This window comes from Pongo pygmaeus, chromosome 8 (genome assembly GCF_028885625.2).
Source record: "Pongo pygmaeus isolate AG05252 chromosome 8, NHGRI_mPonPyg2-v2.0_pri, whole genome shotgun sequence".
Lineage (NCBI taxonomy): Eukaryota > Metazoa > Chordata > Mammalia > Primates > Hominidae > Pongo > Pongo pygmaeus.
The window spans coordinates 129,470,683-129,490,432 of record NC_072381.2 but is presented as its reverse complement, the minus strand read 5'-3'; the positions used below and the strand labels follow the sequence as shown (position 1 = coordinate 129,490,432).

Genomic DNA, 19,750 nt, shown 5'->3' with positions numbered 1-19,750 from the left:
TTCAGCAAATAACAAACATAGCACCTCCATGTTTAAGCAAAAGCTGGCTTTATTTATTTTCCCCATTAAGCTATCCACAGTCATTGTTTTCACTTTCAAAAGCAAAATAATAGGAAAAAACTTCACAATATTTGTATTACCTGATGTGGGAGTCTGAGAGAACTTGAATAATAAATCTGGTTTAAAAGTATTAGGGGAAAAATCTTGATACACAAAAGAGAAACAGAAACATGAAAAGAGGAACGTGCTGAAACAGTCCTCCGTGCAAAACATCATTAACTCCGCCGGGGCTGGGAGCCTGTCTGTCTTGTCCACACACTGCACCCCCCCTGCCTAGCACAGCTGCGTTCAGAAGGAAAGTCAGCTCTGGCTGCTGGGAGGCAATGGCGAGTGAGACATGCCCAAGTCCTGTCCTCATGAAGGTTAGAGTCTAGGAGGTGAATGAGGTGGAAACACTTAGGCAAAGGATCATTTAATTTCAGTTGTGATGAGCTGGGGACAGGAACGGGAAGTGGTCTGTGAGCGAGTTTGCTGATGCCGTGAGCCCGGTCTAGCAGAGGCGTGGACTGCATTGGAGAGCTCCAGGTCATAATGGAGGAACCTGCAGGGAGGGAGAGGAGGCAGAGACTGCAGACATGGCGAAGGTGTTGGGAGTGCAGGGGGAAGTTACGTAAGTACCCAGTGAGGTCTCATTTTAAGGCTTAAAATGTGCTAGAATCCTTGTTTCTAGAGACTGGATTGATGATCACAACTGGGCGATGCTCCCACCCAGGCCCCCGCCCCTACCTGCCACCCGAATTGTGCCCTCTGCAGTCGGGTGGCACACTGTTTAGTGTCTCCTGCTCACTGCCTCCAGGGTTCCAGGGACTTGCTGATTTTGTCTCTACTGAGAGATTTGAGAAATTCTTGAAGCAACTTGCCAAGTAGAAACTGTCTAATGGCATCAGTGCAAGGATTCGGTGTCTTTCCCAGCCGGGGGGGCACTGGCCCTGCAGAGATGAAGTGGAAAGATCCCGGGAGGGAGAGCAAGCTACCTTCCCTGGGGGTGCAGCAGGAGTGACTTGAGCTTGCGCTGATCACACCCACTTCTGCCCTGAGAAAGTCTTCTATGGAAAGAGGCTAAAAACACTATGTGGAAAATATCTCTTTTAAAGCCCCCATTTGAGACCTCTCCCCTGCCCTGTGTGTGCCTAGCCCGTAGGTTGCTGCCAAGCTGAGCAGGCCCGGGATGTGGCTGGGGAGGATCTACAGCCTCCTGGCCTAGTCCACCCGGGAGGAGCCATTTAAGACCCTGGAAACCCATCAAACCTGGCAACTGGAGGTCATTAGCCGTCTGACTGAGAGGCGGGTCGTAAAATAAGCCCTAAGTGGTTATGAGCTCTGTTAACCATTTTAAAATGCACGAACAGAGGAGCTTTGGTTTGGCGCCTCTGAAAGGAAATGGGCGTCATCTGATGGGAGAACATTCGCCTTCAAGGCGCAAGGACCAGCCTGCATTGGCTCATTCATGCGCCTGTCGAATGGCTGCTGTGCCCTTTGCCTCTTCCTTGGTTTCTGATGGGGCAGAAACTTACCACCATGTATCTAGCTTTCTTTTTTGGTGAACTTTTAAGGAATTGGAGTATAACCTTCATGCATTAAAGAGCATCTATCCTAAGTGTGCTGCTTGATGGATTTTCACAAACAGAACTCACCTATGCAACAGTACCTAGATCAGGTATACAGACAGCACCCCAGGACCCCTGGGCTCTGTTCTGGTCATTAACCACCTCTCAGCCCCCATGCAAGGGAAACCACTATCCTGACTTCCGCAGCCTAGGTGTTTGGCCTGTTTTGTGTTGTCTCTAACTGGAATCGTGTGTGGTTCTCCTTTGTATCTGGGTCTTTTGCTCAGTGCTACATCTGTGAGATTCTTCCCTGGTGAAGCTTGTCCATTTTCACAGCTGAATTGTATTTATCCGTTCTACTGTGGGTAGACACTGTGTGATTTCCAGTTTTTGGCCCTGCAAATAGTACAATCAGCGTTCTAGTTCATGTCTTTTGATCAGCATATGGATGCCTTTCTGTTGGGCACGTAGCTAGGAGTGGAATTGTGGTCTTTGGGAATTAGTATGCCCAGCTTCAGTAGATAATGCCAGTGTTCCAAGCAATTGTACGCATTTACCATTCCCATCAGCAGCGTATGAGTCTCTGGAAAGATGAAATAAGAGCCCGGAAAAAATGTAAGGTGAGACTGACTCCCTTTTGTCCTCTGCCCAAGTTCCCAAAAAGAGAAGACCCCGGGGGATAACAGCTGGCACTTTTTACATTGAATGGGTGCACTGGAAGAGAGAAGGCTTCTGGGATGCCCCAGAAAGATGCCCCTGTCCCTCCTGGGGTTCTGCCCACGTGGTCACATTTCACTGGAAGCCAGTCTGTTTCTGAACTTGGGGATGGGGTTGGCTGGTCTCTGAGAAGAGCCCAGAATTCAGCATTTTAGTCTCCATGCTTTGGGTGTCTGCATGCAATGAAGCAAAGCCTCCAGGCTCATCTTTGAGATGAAAGTGGCTGGCCTGGTACATGGCCTGGGTTTTCTCTTGGGAGGGCTTGAGAGCTGCCACCATTTAATGGCTCAGTCAAGAAAGGTTTTTATTTGTAGATCAGTCTAGTCTCAGAACCAACTGGTTCTGCACCCACCCTCTGGACTTCCAACCCGGTGTTCTAGATGGAGAAAGAGCTTTCCTTGTGCCAAAAGCTGTTGTTTGGTGTGATGAGGGGTCCAGAGCAGTGGGAAGAGGCAGCTGACATTTACTGAGCCTCCTGCATGCTCACGAGAATGCTGAATGCAGGTGTGCTAGTCTCCCCAACCACGCAGGAAGTAGAAGAAGAGTCTCCCCAACCACGCAGGAAGTAGAAGAAGCTGGGGCTCTGTCCCTGAGCAGCAGAGCCCCAGCTGGGGTGTGTGTCCTGCCCTGGCTCTGTCAAATTTGTAACTCACAACAGTGGCAGTGGCTGGATAAAGGAGACTTGGAAGGAAGGAAAACCTGTGGCCAGGTTATTGCCCAGCTGTCTTCCCTACCCCAAGTAGATTCAGTAAATCTGGGGCAGGGCTTGGAAGCTGTTTGTAACAAATGCCTTAGGTGAGTTTTATTCAATTTGGGGAAGCAGTGACTTCCCAGGGCCTTTTGATGGGAGGCTGGGTAAGGAGAGGAATGGAGGAAATAAGAAACAGATCTCACGCTCCAGGAGCTCCTGGCCTGAGCAGCCTCGTGCAGGAGGCTCTCTGAGGAGCTGGACAAGCTCTGTGTCTCCTGCTCCACAGGGTCATGCTTGAAATGTGACTAGGACGGCCGAAGAATGGAAATTTTACATCTCATTTAATTTTAACTAATTTAAATTTAAAAGCAGATACTTAATTCAGTTATTAGAAAACTTTTAAGAATGTTTGGAACAGCTTGGGTCCATAATTCCTTTTCCGACTCTAAGTCTTATGAAATCTAGATACAGCTAAGGTACTTCAGATGAAAATGTAGCATCCAAATTGAGATGGACCTAAGTGTAAAATACACACTGGAATTTGAAGACTTAGTATGAAAAAAATGCAAATTTTTAATTAATAACTTTTATACTGACTACATGTTGAAGTGGTTAGTTTGGGTCTATTCGAGTTGAACTACGTGAAAATTAACTTCACCTGGAACATTTAACCAAGGTATGGGCTCACACTCTGTTTTTGTTGGGCAGGGCTGCTCTGAGGCACTTTCTTGCTGGACTTCGACTCAGAGTGCCAGGGAGTTGGAGGAGAGGAGAGAAGCCCCGGCTGTGGCCCCTTGTTTGGCTCACGTGGGAGCAGGGTTTCAGGCTGATGGCACACCTGGCGCTACAGATGGCCACAAGGCAACCTGTGATGGGTCCGTTGGGCTCTGGCTGGCCTGTCCATCTCCTTGGGTACCTTGCCCAAAGAAGGAAACTGCCAGTTACCTCCAGGTAGTGCCTTTAGAAAATGAGAATCTTCTCTAACGCTCTGGGCTAGGAAGAGAGAGCTGAGCACGTCTCACCCTGGGCTGCACTGCATCTCACACAAGTGGGACATGGCCTTGCTGCTGGTCAGGGTGAGAACTCTGCCTTTAAATTAGAATCAAATCAAATCAAATCAAATTGAATTCTTTACCCCAGTGGGGTAGAGAGCACCGCCAAATACTAAGCTACAGGAATGTGGCCCAGAAAGCAAATTAGGTTTTATTTCTGCCTCCTGCCTTTGCTCCGCTGTTTCTGGAGGAGACCCCGCAGACAGTGCCGTGAAGGGCAGCCTACGGAGGCTGTGGCAGGCAGGGACTTGCAGGTGAGCCGGGTAGTGGGTCGGCAGGTTCTTATCCATGGCGCTCAGCCCGTCTGAGGTCATCTGCCCTCTTCTTCATTGGGTTCTGGAAGCCTCCCCACCAGCCTGCGAGATGCAGCTGAACAGGGACTTGTTTTGTTTACTGCTGCATCCCAGGGCTCTACACTTGGGCCTTACACAGAGTAGGGCTTTAATAATCTTTATTGAGGGCCGGGCACAATGGCTCACTCCTGTAATCCCAGCACTTTAGGAGGCCCCGGGCAGACAGATCACGAGGTCAAGAGATCAAGACCATCCTGGCCAACATGGTGAAACCCCGTTTCTGCTTAAAAAAAAAAAATCAGCTGGGCATGGTGGCGTGCACCTTTAGTCCCAGCCACTCAGGAGGCTGAGGCAGGAGAATCTCTTGAACCCAGGAGGCGGAGGTTGCAGTGAGCCGAGATGGAGCCCCTGCACTCCAGCCTGGTGATAGAGCGACACTCAGTGTCAAAACAAAAACAAAACAAAACAAAAAACACTTTATTGAATGGGTTCATTTGGAGCATGCCCCCTAAATCTGATGGTCAAATATGGCCTTTGTGTTGACCTTCCCGAAGTGACATCCCTGTAGGTGGGCATATGCATTTCCCTTGAGAGAGATTCCCAGAGGGGCCTCTGGCTCGGGACTGGCTAGGAACCTCAGACCTACACTGTGTTTTTACTCTAGATCTGTAAGTGCAGATTTTTCTTTTTTTTCCAGCAACTGTTTCTTGGACAATACTGCAACTACTTTCCACTGCAAAGAAAAATCCTGTCCTTTGTGTGCTCTCTACAAAGCACTCACACAGCCAGGCTATATCATTTGTTCCTGACAACATGCTGGGGGAGGGGGGGAACATCACCATTTTCTGCATGTCCCCAGGAAATGGGCGGGACCACTTGTCCAAAGTCCTACAGCTAAAGGGAGGCACAGTGGCACCTTAGATTCAGGGGAACTCCCATCTCGGGGTGGCTTCTTTGCCCTCATTATATTCCACATGTCATGGAACCTAATGGATAATCTGGTTTGGTCGGGCCTGGAGTGCAGAAATGTTAAAGGCAGGCAATGAGAGAGAAATCTGCGTCCTTTCTCGAGGGATAAGCTGGCTGACTGGGAAGGTCCAGGCTCAGGCTGGCCTCTGCCCAGGTGTCCTATGGCAGGGGCTCTTGGAGGAGCACTGTTCCTGTTTTCTGGGTCCCCTGCTCTGCCTCACCTGTTTAAAGTCAGTGACTCAAATTTTTAAAACTGTGAAACCGTAAACTATCCATCCCTGTTCAGCCTTCCCCAGGCCACGAGCCCTGCACCCGGCACTGCTTGTTCGTGGTTCTCCTCTGTGCGGCCTTTGAGGCTCACTCATCTTGATGACTCAGAGACTTGCCAGAGACCCTGGACTCCCTGTCCCAAATTCCCTGAGCCTGGCCCCGATGATTCTTGCAATATTCCTCTGTTCTTGGTGCCTCTGCCCCATTTCCATCTGTGCCATATCACCAATGGTGGGGGGGTCTGCCAAACAACAGGGACTAACTTGAACTTTGCAAGACTCTTGAATTTTCTGGCTATATTTATGACCTGTATGGCACTGATTTGTACTAGAGCTGAGCCTGCAGAAGTCAGTTGAACCCATCCTCTCTATATTCAGGAGGACTACAGGATGTAGGAACTCAAACGGAATGTGGATCTGTGGGAGTTTGCAACTTTGCCTAGCAGCATAGAACTCCTCCTTGGGAGAGGCCTCTGGGGAGGGATGCTAAGCCGATAGATGTCTGTGCAGAGACAAGAGACTGTCCTCTTCACCTGAGAGGCCGTTCTCATCCTGCCTAGTCCTGTCTGATTCACATCTGACCCCAGCTTAGCCCAGACAGAGACATGCTAAAGCATGTTCTGATACTTTCTAGCTTGGATTATCTCCTTGTATGCTTTCTTTGTATACTTAGGGCCCAAAATACCATAAGGCGGAACATTCTAAAGTAAAAATGATCCCCTTTTTATTGTTTGAAAATTTGTGTTTATTAAAATAGAACATTTTACAGTTATTCACAAGACAAGGTCTTACTTTAAAAATAACTGTTTTCCTCTGTCTTTCTGACTTCTTTTTTTAATTCAAGAACAGGGATATTAAGGCAGGTGATGAAAGCAGAATTTTTAATAAGAGCATAGGGATGCTTTTCACAATGGACTTAGAAGACATTAAAATATATGTGTTTTGATCTTTTTCTGGATTTGAATATGAAGGACTAGTTATTGCAATAGACAGCAAAGTAATTCATTTCGGATGCATTTCAGCAAGCCAGCCCTCCAGGAGACGCTGGAATAAAATGTGGAAGTGTGTGACACAGACCAGACCGGACATGTACCCGGCCCATCGGCTAAAAAGCTAAAGAGCAGGTGGAAACAGGAATAACAGTGACAATGATGGTTACCATGATGAGGAGCACTGCCAACGATTCCAGCACCTCCCAGGTGCCCTGTCCTTGCTTGGTGCTGCCCATGGAGCATCTCAGTCCTCCCTGGGGCTCCATTACACTACATATTGTCACACCATCCCAATTTTTCAGATAAGGAACTGAGGTGGGCTAAGTGTCAGGCCGTGGAGCCAGGATGAGAACCCCAGCTGTCTAGACAACCCATGTCCTGGTAACCGCCATTGTGCTCCCGAGTGGTCAGCACGTAAACCACTGCAGCGTGGGGACTGGCTTCACCATCCCTTGGTTCTGCCTCTGACCCCCGGAGCAGGTGGGAGCTCGAGCCAGCTATTCCTGGAATTAGCCATATGCTCATTTTTTGCTTCAGTTATTTCACTAATTAAGGCAAAGATTCTGGTAATTTGACATTAAGTATCTGGATAATTGCCTCAATGTATCATTTTCACTTTGCGCCCTCAGACACAACCTTTAATGAAACTTGAAAACCCAACTCTACTTGGGGGAAATGATATTCACTTCTGTTTCCAGGCCAGGCGCAGTGGCTCACGCCTGTAATCCCAGCACTTTGGAAGGCCGAGGCCAGCAGATCATGAGATCAGGTGTTCGAGACCAGCCTGGCCAACATGGTGAAACCCCGTCTCTACTAAAAATACAAAAATTAGCTGGGCGTGGTGGTGGGCGCCTGTAATCCAGCTATTTGGGAGGCTGAGGCAGGAGAATCGCTTGAACCCAGGAGGTGGAGGTTGCAGTGAGCTGAGATCACGCCACTACACTCCAGGCTGGGTGACAGAGCAACACTCCGTCTCAAAAAAACCAAAAACACAAAAACCGTCTGTTTCTAAATCTGTTTCTGAAGGTAGTTGAGGGCTCAGACTTCCAGTTATAAGCTTAATTGCCCAACATGCAGAAGAAGTCTCCAACTTCCCTGTTTATCAGACTTGAAAGTCAGCCTCGGTTTGGGGCAGATGGCCTGCTCCTGGTCCTTATCTGGGAGATGAGAGGTTTCAACAGCGTGATCTCTCAAGTGCTTCAGTTTGGATCTGAGCTTCTGTTCTAGCGGCTTCCATGCCCAACTGGATTGCACGTCTTAGGAAGCAGGACAGAAGTGCGCCCGCACTAATTACTGAGCAAATTGGTCTGAATAAGTGCAGTAGATGCCAGAGATTTCCACGAATGATGTGAATGTGAATCACTGGCCAGAAAATATCCATGGATGATAAATATCTGGGCTTCATGCTCTGAAAAATGTTCCTAATCTCTTCTTTGTGATCCCCAAAGAGACTTTTAAGGGAGTTTGGAAGTATGCCGCTTGCAGAAGTCCTGGTGTTCACAGCATTAAGTGCAGGATGTGGAGTCTGGAGTGCGATTGTCTTGTCACTCAGATGGGGCTGCATGCCCAGCACAGTGCTAAGTGCAGCCAGTTGCTCTGGAATGTGCAAATGGCCCCTCTGCCCCAGCTGCAGAGCCCATTGGGGGTTGCTCAGGTCCTAGTAGGGGTAGGAAGAATGGGACAAAAGGAGGAGGCTAAGCCCAAGGCATGTGCTGTCACCAAAAGTCCCGGCTTTGTCTCAGAAAGCCGTGGCTGGGTTGGGCTTGGTTGGTCAGGGGAACAGGGAGACGCAGCCCAGGAAATGAGCTGTGGCTGGGCTGGAGCCCACCTCCCCAGGAGGGAGGTGCATGGCAGCCCAGGTGGGGGTGCTCCCATCCTAAGGTGAAAGGTCTCCACCTCTTGCTTAAATTGTAAGGTGAACACTTTTGGCCATATCTAAGGAAAAGCACCTTTGGGATTTGTTCTTCATCCTTCATTTTTGCTCAAGGTTTTGGGTGTGAAAACCTCAGAAAAACTAAGTCAACCAAAGACTTTCCAGCGATGTCATCGACTGTGTTGTCATCCAAAGGGGAAAATAATCCCAGCTTATGAATATTTAGAAAGAAGATAATTGCAAATTGCTTTGTGACCGTGTAAACTAGTTTTTTATTTTTTCCCCCAGCCAGTTACATAAGAGGAGGTGTGTATCAGTCCCAGAAATAGATGCAGAAGCAGTGACAGAACACGTCTTGGTGGTGGTGGAGACAGACAGCCCTGGGTTCGAGTCCCAGACTCACAGTGTGTTAGCTAAAGAAGTTTGAGAAACATCCGTCTCTTTCTTTCCATTTCAGCCTCCTCCCCCTTCCCCTAGCTGGTCGACACTCAAAGCTCTCCTAGCGCAACACTCTGTAACTTGATGAATAATTTTTTAAACCCCCAAATCTAGTCCTCCCATAAAACCCAGTGAATCTCTCAAATTGATTAAATGGAGGCACTCATTTAATTAGATAGGTAACTGGTATTTTGTCTTTTCTGAAGGGTAGAAGAGGGAAAAAGTGACTGAGGGGACCAAATAAGAAAAAAAGACAAAAAGAAGAATTCGGGTTTTTAGTTGATTCCGAATACTCGATGCTTTTGAAATGTTTCCAAGTTTCCTTTACGGGAAAGGAATGAAAATGATCCAAAAGGGAGGAGGGGTTTTTTCCCCCTTCTTTTGTCCTGAGCTCAGTACCTGGGATTTTGTGGCATGTGCTGAAAAATTATATCTTCTGGGTGCAGAAATTTGCCTGAAAGAGTTATACGAAACTGAGAATGGGTCAAAACAAAACGGAAAAAACAAGACTTCTGGCCACAGATAAGAATCATATAATTTACCGAGACATATCATTTTGGCATGTTTTGTTAAGGGTGAAAGCTAATTTGGAAGAGGCAGGAAGGGGCTCTTGAGGTTGGTGGGAATGAGATGCCGTAATGGGGCCCGCAGAATCACCCTTGTGTCTGCTCCCAGCAGGACTGAGGGGGGAGGGGCAGGGAGTAGCTCTCTGTGGGTGTCGGGAACCCTAGGGCCAGTGAAGCCTGGGGCCAACCCCAGCAGTCCCACAGCAGGGTTGGGTGACAACAATTCGCCTGAAAGTCATGGAGAAACAGGTTTTCAGTGACATAGAGACTAAGCCTAGAGGCAGAATTGTAAAACCTACCAAGTTTTATTATTTATTTACTGTTTTCTTCTTTTTGAGATAGGTCTTGCTCTGTCACCCAGGCTGCAGTGCAAGTAGCATGATCATGGCTCACTGCAGCCTGGATCTCCTGGTTCAAGAGATCCCCCCACCTCAGCCTCCAAAGTAGCTGGGACTATAGGCACCACCACTATGCCTGGCTAATTTTGAAATTTTTTGTAGAGATGGGGTTTTGCCATGTTGCCCAGGCTGCCCTTGAACTCCTGGGCTCAAGCCGTCCTCCCGCCTTGGCCTCCCAACATGTTGGAATTACAGGCAAGAGCCACCGCGCTCAGCCCAAATTTTAAATTCAACCCCCGCCCCCAACATGTATTGGGCATTCTCTCTTTATGACTGGGCTATGTCTTTATATGTGTTGCCTGCCTACCTTTATAATTTTCTTCAGGACTTTTTTTGTAAAAGTGAACAAAAGAAGAGACTCTTTTGCCTTCACAAAGCTGATAAGACTATCAGCTGGTTAAGGCAGATGCTAGTCAGACAAGCACACACAAAAAAGGGAACTGGGAAGAGTTGGAGGATCAGGGCAGGGCCAGTGTGGTCTGGGGTTTCAGGGAAGGGGTCCTTGCCTGAGATCTGAAGGGTGAGCAAGAGTGAATGTGTCTAGCAGGGCCAGTGGTGTTGGGGAAAATGGGATCTGGCTAAGGAGCCTGGGGGAGGCAGAGATGGACACACAGAGACAGCAAGATAAAGGCAGCCAGCAGGGGTGGGAGGTCAGGGGTGGGGTTAGGGGGGATACAGTGCTGCAAGGGGGATTGAATGTTCCCAGGTACAGCCCAGCAATGAAGGAGGGGCTCAGAGGTTGGGGGACCCGCCCAAAGTCACAGAGTGGGTGTGGCTGTTTCATGATCGCGTGGTGTCTCCTGGGCTGCAAGCCCCACAACGCCAGGGCTGTGCCTACGCTGCGCACCCTGAATCCCCATGGACTCCAAGTCAGGGGCTTGCGTTCTGCTCCGTGGCCGCTGCTGTACCTTTGCAAGGATGGAGAAGGCCTTGGGGAGGGGGAGGCCATCACACAGGCACTTTGATCGCATCGAGCAAAATTCTTACTTATTCTGAAATGACTTCAGGTCTGAACAACTGCGTGCTTTGATCAAATATTTATTTTTCTGAAACAGAAACCAGAGCAGTTCTTGATTGTACCAGTCAGCTTGAACCAGTCAGCTACGATGACTTTTTATAAGTCCATTTTTTTTTTGAGATTTCGTTTTAGCCCAGGAGGAAATCTGCTATCTGCAAAAAAGTCCTGGCCTTCATAATGAGGCCTGAATGCTTTCCAGATCTTTATGAGAAAGATTCCATTCTTCTGCGATTAATTCAGAGAGGTTACTAATTTCTCATACCATAGATCATTTGCTTTGTGGGAGACGACTGTGCTTCAGCCAAGATCCACTTATTATTTTTTGAACAAGTTTTTTTTATTATCATGTTTACATAGCACTGAGGACACAAAACAACGCTTGAAGCTCAGCTGTCTGATTCATACGCTGTATCGCTGCCTCTCACTTCTCCCTTCCCCTCTCTGCTCTACCTCTCTGCAAAAGAATGCTTTCCCTCCAGAGCTGGCAGCTGCCCCTGTTTCTTGACAGGATGAGCAAGACAGCGGCAGTTTAAGCAAGGTCTTCGCTGTGTGCTGGAGAGACCTGGGTATTCTGGGGGAACATGCGTTTGTTATAATATTTATTGAATGTTCACTTTTCCAGCTCTGAGTACTGAAGCTTAGTGAGATTTTTTTTTCAAGCCATGCCCCATCAACACTTTTAGGTTGTCTCTAATGGAAAAGAGAAAAGAAAAAGATTCCTTTTTGATAGACTGGGCATATCCAAGTTCAGTGTCTTGGGTGATAGGTCTATAAATAAATACTTGTTTGACCTATTTTACAGAGGTTGGAAATCTAGATTCTAGATCTGAGTGGAGTTATCAGAAACTAGGTCTGTTATCTAAAAAGCTAGAGGAAGTTGACAAGGAGAAGGAGGGTCTGAAATGACCTTTTTTTTTGAGACGGAGTGTCACTCTGTCCCCCAGGCTGGAGTGCAGTGGTGCGATCTCAGCTCACTGCAACCTCCACCTCCCGAGTTCAAGCGATTCTCCTGCCTCGGCCTCCCGAGTAGCTGGGTTTACAGGCGCCTGCCACCACGCCCAGCTAATTTTTGTATTTTTAGTAGAGATGGGGTTTCACCGTGTTGGCCAGGCTGGTCTCAAACTGCTGATCTCAGGTGATCCACCCACCTAGGCCTCCTGAAGTGCTGGGATTACAGGCATGAGCCACTGTGCCCAGCCTGAAATGACCATTTTTAAATTAGTTTCTTCTCTGGATCTCTCTCTCTTTGCCTCCTGGTGTCTTGGTGGGACCAGCGTTTTCATGGCCACATCAGGGTGGAGAAGGGCTCTCTCCCAGCCTCTCCAAAGCAGTTTTGTTCAGACATTGCTGTTCTGCATGCAGCTTTAGCCAAGCCCCCCAACTCTTGAAAATGGGAAACTGCTTGATGAGTGAATGTGAAAGTACATGTCCCCATCCTCCATGAGGTGAGAGGACTTCAGCTTGCGTTTAAGTCCAGCTCTGCCTCTTACTTGCAGTGTGATTTAGGGCAAGCCACTTCACTGTCAGAGCCTCGGGCTCCCTTCATCCTTTTTAAAAGTACTCGGCCACTGATTCCGGCTCGGCTGGGTCTTTATACACCAGGCCAAAGTCCTTACTGTTGGAGCTGAGATCCTGTTTGCAGAAACGGGAGGGAGGAAAGAAAAAGAAATGAGGCTGGTGGTGGTGGTGGTTGCCGTTTGTTGAGCAGTTGGAGTTGGCAGGCACTATGGGCATATTTTTGTGGGGATTTTCCCATCTAATCTCCACGCCTGTCCATGGGGTCGGTACTGCCGTTAATCTCCCTGCTACAGATCAGCGAAGGGAGGCACCGAAGTGCAAAGCAGTTTGCCCGAGGGCACACAGCTGGTAAGAGGTTGATACAAACCAGATGGCATGTGTGGATGTTTACCTGCCTCTGCGTTTTGGCTTTTCATCTTTCTTCCCCGCCACGTTTCTCTTTCCACAAGGGTATGTTCCCCTTTCCTATGTGCCCAGTAGCTGTGTGGGATGAGATCCTAGGCTGCCTCTGTCAAACGCTCTTTGGGCATTGGTGAACATTCATAAAACAGCATCCTCTGAGGTCACATTGTCCTTTTTGCTCTTGGAGCTGGAGTTCCTTTGGTCTGTGTGTGTGTGTAAAGATGCATGCCCACTCCAGGGAATTCTGTGGTCTGCTTGGGGTTTTCCATTGCAGTGGCAGAGAAGACAAGGGAAAATGTCCTTCCCGGTTGCACTCCCAGGCCTGTCATTTGGAGTTGGATGGTAATAGAAGGGTTTTTTTTATGATTTATAGTATGTCTTGAGGAAAGATGTTATTAATTCAAAGATAACTTGAGAAAGGAGGGGACACAGTGCAGCTTGGACAGAGCTTCCCACTGGTGCTTTGCACAAAGTCTTTAGCCCACCTCTGCCTTGCCTCGTGTGGTCCTGTGGCCTCATTTCAATTCCCTATTTCACCTGATCTGACGAGGGAGGCAAGGAGTACCTGCATTTTCAACAGATAAAGAAACTGAGGCTCAGAGACGTGTGTTACTGGATGTGAACTCACATCCTGGAGGCCTAGGCCCAGTCTGTTTTCTATTTGCCGCACCATTTTTTGTGCAACATTTATTATTTCTTCTTTATTATCTTTGTAGTTATCAAAGTGATGCTTGCTCTATGTAAGTAAAATTGGAAGCAAGATGGAATGTGTAAATAGAAAGCAAAGCCCCCCAAATGCTACCCACAATCAACAATGGGAAACAGTGTGGGGAGTGTATTAGTCCGTTTTCACGCTGCTGATAAAGATGTGCCCAAGACTGGGAAGAATAAGAGGTTTAATTAGACTTACAGTTCCACCTGGCTGGGGAGGCCCCAGAATCATCGTGGGAGGCAAAAGGCAATTCTTACATGGCCACGGCAAGAGAAAATGAGACAGAAGCAAAAGCGGAACCCTCTGATAAACCCGTCAGATCTCGTGCTTATTTACTATCACGAGAATAGCATGGGAAAAACCAGCCCCCATGAGTCAATTACCTCCTCCTGGGTCCCTCCCACAACACGTGGGAATTCTGGGAGCTACAATTCAAGTTGAGATTCAGGTGGGGACACAGTCAAACCATATCAGGGAGTGAATGTGAATGTGCGTGTCCCATCCTCCATGAAGTGAGAGGCAGTTTGGGCTTCAGCTTGTGTTTAAATCCAGTTCTGCCATTTACTTACAGTGTGATTTAGGGCAAGTCACTTCACCCCACCCAGAGCCACCATTTTCTTATCTGCACAATGGAGCGATTACACCTACCTTTAGTGTTGTCTAAAAGTCAGAAAGAGATGAGAGGAAGCAGGTTCCCAGCTTAACGCCTGCCATAAAACAGCAGCTCATCCTGGTTCCTTTCCCTTTCTCCCTACACCAGTGCTTCTCAAACTTTCCTCTTCGTACTCAAAGGTGAAAGACAGTGAGAGCTCCCTGGGGTTCCCCAGGCTGGCCCCGACAGCTTGCAGCCAGCAAGGCAAGCTGGATCTCTGCAAATTTTGTGTCAGTTAGTAATATATGTGGATGTAACTTCATTTGAAAACAATGTTTTCAATGTTGGAAATTTCAAATTTTTTAAACATGGAAGCTTCAGTTTGTCTTGCGGCTTCGTACAGCTCCTGGCTAACCTCTGCACATTGGAGGTAGAGGGGCTGGCACACCTCCACATGCCCACATGCCCCTGGGGGAAGCACACCTTTGCACACTTCTGGTGGGGTTGGCACACCTCCACATGCCCCTGGGGGTCTGGCACAACTCCACACATCCCTGGGGGCCTGGCACACCTCCACACACCCCTGGGGGGCCTGGCACACCTTCGCACACTCGGGGGGGACACACCTTTGCACACTCCTGGAGGATCCTGGCACAACACATGTTTCTGGGGGGGCAGACACACCTCTGCACACTCACTCCTGGGGGAGGTACACTTCTGCACACTCCTGGGGGCGGGGCTGGCACATCATACACTCCTGGGGAGGACCAGCACACTGAGAGGGGAGGTTGGAACACCTGTGCACACACTGCACGGGGGCTGGCACACCTGTGCACACACTGCATGGGGGCTGGCACACCTCTGCACACTCCTGAGGCCCCTACAGCCAAGATGGGTTGGTACTGGAGCTGTTCTCCTCACCTCTTGGCAGGCTTAGTAAGGGCTGGGTCCGTCTGGGGGCAGAAAATGAATGTCAGCTGACTTCAGGTGACCCCCTGGAGAAACTCCACTTGCCTGGCTCTAAAACCCTCCAGAGGACCTCGTCATTTATTTGGGTTGCTTGGTCTTTCCATCAGAAAGAAATAAATTCCAATGAAGGGTTTTCAGGCCATTCTTCTCATTGAAGGGTTAACCAGATTCTTATTTTGCTCATCTTTGGAAATAAAACAATGTTTAGAACTACCCGGATCAGCAAGGCCATCTGGTGGGGAGTGTGCAGCTGCTCCCCTTTCAATCGCGCCGCCTGTAATGGATTCATTCTAGGGTGCGTCGTGCATCTGCAGAATCATGATTTGCAGTTGGTTTTGAATGTGTGAGCTATGTGTCCATGCGAGACCTTTCTCTTCTGCCCATCCTGAAGGACATCTGGGCTGGGCATCTTCCACTGTCCTGCAGCCTTTTCGCTCTTCGTGAAGTCAGGTCAGAGTGGGCAAGGGGACTCTGGGGACCTGAGGGTGGACAGAGTCACCCTGCTCCTTCTGTCCTTAATCTGTAGTCTCTGTGCATTATACTCTGGGCTGCTTCTTTTCATTCATTTCTCTATTTGTGTCAAGGAAAAATTGTTGGACAGCAACTAGAATGTACCACTCATCTTTGTAGTCTAAATACACCACAGCAAGAATGACCCCTAGTCTGAAAATGGGTCACTTTTTCCTGATAATTAAGGTTTGATGTTGCAGGTGTTTGAACCCCAAAAACGTGCAAAAAGAATAATTATGACATGTATTAAACATCCTGGGCTCCTGAGATCACTGCACCCATGTAACAATGCTGAGCCTTCCACATTGACTTTGAGATGAAGAGAAAGAGGGTCTAAATGGTGAAGGGGTTTGCCTACGGTCATGTGGCTGGTTAAACCGTGTGGCCGGTGTTCAGCCTAGGCCTTGGGTCTCCAGCTCATCCCTAGGCCAGCTCGCTCTCCTGTATTCTGTAAGCCATTTGGGGGAGGAAGTGTATAGCATTAAATTCTCTGGGCCACAGTTTCCCCACCTGTAAAATGTAAGTAGTAATTGTACTGTCCTCTTAGATTATGACATTTAAATAGAATAATCCATATCAACCCCAGCCTGGTGTCTGGACACAAGGAAGCCCTCAACACATGCTAGCTGGTGTCACTGTCGTTGTGACTCAGCAATAAGAACTCTGTTCTGGATATTTGCTGGATATTTGCCATGCTTTCTGGAGCTTGTTCCCTGACTCTTTAATTTAAAAGTATTTATTGAGCACTTACTCTGTGCTATTCAGGATTGAGCACCACTGACCCTGGCCTTTTATGGATCTTCTAGTCCAGCCTCGCCTCCTTGCAAGGGAGACGGGTGGCCGGTGGGCTGAGTGATGGCTGACCGTGCTCCACTGTGAGCCTTGAGTTTTGAGCAGGTTCCCCTACAGCTGCCAATAACAGCTTCATTCGCCTGCTGCAGGAGAAAGGTCACAGGCTTTGCAGCCACACAGACCAGCGGTTGGATTTTGGCCCCACCACTGGTGAGCCCTGTGACTCAGGGTTATGTGTTTAACCCTGCTGTGCCTCAGTTTGCCACACATGACTTGGGGAATCTCAGTGCTGACCTCAGAGAGTGCCTTCAAGAAGGGACCTAGCATGATCCTCTGCAAGTGGCAGACACTGGACTATCAGGCATTTCCTTCTTCTTTTGCTGCCATCCCTGGGATCACTTAAAACCCTAAACTGACTCTGTGTGCTGGTGAAATGCTTTGCAGCTATATGACTGTCCTCGCTTTGTTCCCTAGAGCCATTTTGGTAGATGCACTTCTCGGCACACTCTGTAAGCTCCTCTTGGGTAGCCTCTGCCTTATTGGAAAACCGGAGTCAGTAGATATACAAGCATGAGAAAATCTAGTCCCTACACTGGTGTGATTTACTACTGGAAATAATAAAATGAGCACTCTGAAATAGTTTTTCTCTCCACTTGGTTTCAGAAAAAATTACTGATTGTGTCACAAAGACCTTTAGAGTCTTTTGTGCACATTGAAATCATTGGGGGAGAACTGCAGCATGAACATATTTGAAGTCTCTGGTCCACCCTGCCCCTTCACTGAGAAAACCTGATTATTTTGTGCATTTCAGAGAGACTGGGACATCTGCTGTGTTTGGCCCATATCTCGGGTGGTTGCACAAGGGAGCTGGAGCTGATTACCCTATTAGAGAGCAAGCTATCACAGAATAGGAAAAAGACCCCATTCTCCCTCCTGCCTGACACGGCCAGAGGCCCTGGTTCACTGAATCACTGCTGTTGTTACCATGCTTGTTTGGCTTCCTGGAGCAGAGCTAGTTCTTCTGCAGATTCTCTGGGGCTGGGTGGGCTTCACGGCTGTCCTTGAAATGGGATATACAGTCCCGAATGTGGGCATTTTTCTGGAGCCTCTGGGGTCTTTTTTCTGGAGTTAGATGGGATGTTCCCAGAGAACCCAGGCTGTTCATTTTTTTGTCTGTACAACCGGACACGCTGCAGCCCAGGCCTGTATGACTGGACACGCTGCGGTCTTTGTCTTTGGAGCCCCAGCAAATGCAAGCCCTACACATAGTAGGTGTTTAAAGAAACATGTGCAAAAGTGTGTGGGCCACTAATCTGGAGAAAACCCTGTGTCTCTGTTGGATTAATTATCTGGCTAATAAAGCAAGTGCTGCAGCAGCTAGTCAACGCTCACTGCAAAATCACTGGCCTCTGAGCAGCCCTGAAAGACATAACGGATGAAGATAATGAGTTTTTATTAAGGAGAAATTAACTTCAAATCATACACCGATGAGTGTTATGGCCAAAAGGGGTAGTCCCAAATCCATATCTTATATACGGAGAAACAGAGGCCCTGAGAGATGAAGTGACGCTCAAGGTGACCAGCCAGGTTAGTGATGAGGACACCAAGCAGCTCCCTGCCTTGCTGGGGAGGTCCCTCCTTTGCTGCTCTGAAGTTTTAAAATGCAAATTATCATGGAAGCCACCACCCGGGCCGCAGAGTGTCCGGTCGTACAGGCCTAGGCCTGAGAGTGTCCCGTCGTACGGGCCTAGGCCTGAGAGTGTCCAGTTGTACGGGCCTAGGCCTGAGAGTGTCCGGTCGTACGGGCCTAGGCCTGAGAGTGTCCGGTCGTACGGGCCTGGGCCGCAGCGTGTCCGGTAGTACGGGCCTAGGCCCGAGAGTGTCCGGTCGTACGGGCCTAGGCCCGAGAGTGTCCCGTCGTACGGGCCTAGGCCCGAGAGTGTCCCGTCGTACGGGCCTAGGCCCGAGAGTGTCCCGTCGTACGGGCCTAGGCCCGAGAGTGTCCCGTCGTACGGGCCTAGGCCCGAGAGTGTCCGGTCGCACGGGCCTGGGCCGCAGCGTGTCCGGTAGTACGGGCCTAGGCCCGAGAGTGTCCGGTAGTACGGGCCTAGGCCTGAGTGTCCCGTCGTACGGGCCTAGGCCTGAGAGTGTCCGGTCGTACGGGCCTAGGCCTGAGAGTGTCCGGTCGTACGGGCCTAGGCCTGAGTGTCCTGTTGTACGGGCCTAGGCCTGCGAGTGTCCAGTCGTACGGGCCTGGGCCTGAGAGTGTCCGGTCGTACGGGCCTGGGCCTGAGAGTGTCCCGTCGTACGGGCCTGGGCCTGAGAGTGTCCCGTCGTACGGGCCTGGGCCTGAGAGTGTCCGGTCGCAGAGGCCTGGGCCGCAGCATGTCCGGTAGTACAGGCCTAGGCCTGAGAGTGTCCCGTCATACGGGCCTAGGCCTGAGAGTGTCCCGTCATACGGGCCTAGGCCTTAGAGTGTCCGGTTGTACAGGCCTGGGCCTGAGAGTGTCCGGTCGTACAGGCCTGGGCTGCAGCGCGTCCGGTCGTACAGGCCTGGGCTGCAGCGCGTCCGGTCGTACAGGCCTGGGCTGCAGCGCGTCCGGTCGTACAGGCCTGGGCTGCAGCGCGTCCGGTCGTACAGGCCTAGGCCTGAGTGTCCGGTCATACAGGCCTAGGCCTGAGAGTGTCCCGTTGTACGGGCCTAGGCCTGAGAGTGTCCGGTTGTACGGGCCTGGGCCGCAGCGTGTCCGGTCATACAGGCCTGGGCCTGAGAGTGTCCAGTCGTACGGGCCTGGGCCTGAGAGTGTCCGGTCGTACGGGCCTGGGCCGCAGCGTGTCCGGTCGTACGGGCCTGGGCCTGAGAGTGTCCGGTCGTACGGGCCTGGGCCTGAGAGTGTCCGGTCGTACGGGTCTGGGCCTGAGAGTGTCCGGTCGTACGGGTCTGGGCCTGAGAGTGTCCGGTCGTACGGGCCTGGGCTGCAGCGTGTCCAACTGCACACAGCCCAGGCTTCTTTGATGTGCAGGGACAAAATAGGAGTTGGGGGCTGCGCACCGGGGCCTACCTCCTGTGCATGGGGCCAGTTCCATTCCTGTCCATTGTCTCAGCTGCAAAGGTAACTGACAAGGGACAGCCCCGTCTCTCCCTCCTCCCCTGCCCCTGCCCGCCTTGCTTTCTGTCCTTCCTTCCCCTGTCCCCACACTTGGCAACAGGCCAGCCTCTACACATCTCCATTCCGCCATCTCTTGTCTCTGTCCTGGAGCTGTACCCATCTCCTAGCACACGTCTCCTAACACACTTTCCCGGCTGCAGGAAACAAGCCTGAGCGATGAATAGAGTCTAAATTGAGACAGTTTAAGACTCAATGCCCCAGG

At 49.8% G+C, this 19,750-nt stretch overlaps 1 protein-coding gene across 7 annotated transcripts in view; it reads left to right on the top strand.

Moving 5' to 3' along the window:
* Nucleotides 1–19,750, top strand: part of CHST15 (carbohydrate sulfotransferase 15) — an 87,184-nt gene that overhangs the window by 18,450 nt on the left and 48,984 nt on the right. The window contains exon 1 of one of the 7 annotated variants that reach the window (XM_054435591.2): nucleotides 652–670. The exons of the other annotated variants lie outside the window; for them this stretch is intronic. The gene's annotated coding sequence lies outside the window, so the exon portion shown is untranslated. Of the gene's footprint in view, nucleotides 1–651; nucleotides 671–19,750 lie in introns of those variants that run through there. 7 annotated transcript variants of the gene reach the window in all.